The sequence below is a fragment of the Sinocyclocheilus grahami genome, unplaced genomic scaffold (genome assembly GCF_001515645.1).
Source record: "Sinocyclocheilus grahami isolate Dianchi unplaced genomic scaffold, SAMN03320097.WGS_v1.1 scaffold2522.1, whole genome shotgun sequence".
Classification (NCBI taxonomy): Eukaryota; Metazoa; Chordata; class Actinopteri; order Cypriniformes; family Cyprinidae; genus Sinocyclocheilus; species Sinocyclocheilus grahami.
The window spans coordinates 2,310-3,569 of record NW_015507701.1 but is presented as its reverse complement, the minus strand read 5'-3'; positions in this window follow the sequence as shown (position 1 = coordinate 3,569).

Here is a 1,260-nt window from a genome sequence, read left to right as displayed (position 1 = left end):
GCCAGGAGAACCCCTTCTGCCGCTTCAAGGTCTGACCCTGAGCTCACTCACTCGCTCAGTCACTCGCTCACTCACTCACACGCTCTCGCACACGCTCACTCACTCACACACTCTCGCACACGCTCACACACTCGCTCACTCGCACACTCACACGCTCGCTCACACGCTCGCTCACACGCTCACTCACACACTCTCGCACACGCTCACACACTCGCTCACTCGCTCGCTCACTCACACGCTCGCTCACACGCTCGCTCGCACACTCACACGCACGCTCACATGAAGCAACTGCACCAAACAAAAACATCAGACGGGCTGAATGAATATTTTATTATTACTCTTTATTATTATTATTATTAGTGTTTTATTTCCATAATTATATGTATGTCTGCACTATGACTGTAGGCTGTACTGGAAGCTTCTGACACAAGACGAATTCTTGTGTGTGTGTGTGTGTGTGTAACAGCAATAAAGCTCTTTCTGATTCTGATGAAAATGGGTTAGGGTTAGGCAAATTCCTTCTCTGACAGCAGGTGGCGCTTATAGAACACTAGCAGCGTTCCTGGGTTATTGCTGTACCCAGCGCTGCGCTTATTAACACTCCTTTAATATGTATTTAACGAAAGTAAAAGAAAATGCCATCGAAACTTTTCTGAAGACAGTCAGTTCTCCTCAGAAATATATCCATATTTACCCCCACCCTAATTCCATAATTATGGTTTTCTTTCAGTATTTCGAGCATCGCAAACAATGAATTAGTTCTGTCTGGTACAGTATTTTCTCTGCTTGCGTGACTATTCTCTCGTCTTTGTGTCCGTCTTCAGTGCATCTGTCTTACAGATAATATATCATGATGGTCATTACGGTTGTGTTACCAAATTGCATGCTGTCAGGAATCTACCTCAGCCATGCTGATGATCACGCCTGACCTGCCTTCCGTTTCCACTATACTCTCTCTCACACATACATACATTCTTCTCTTACTTACACATATTTTCTTCTGACATGCAAGCATTCTATATATATATATATATATATGTGAAAGGAGAATGTATGTGTGTGTGAGAGTAGAAATGTATGCGTGTGTAAGGGGAATGTAAGTGTGTGAGTGCCAGAATGAATTATGGCTTGTACGGCTCCTCATACAAACACACTTATATACACAAACACACTTATATACACATATATGAAGTCGTGGCCTAATGGTTAGAGGGTCCGTACCGGCAGGGATTGTAGGTGGGGGGAGTGAATGTACAGCGC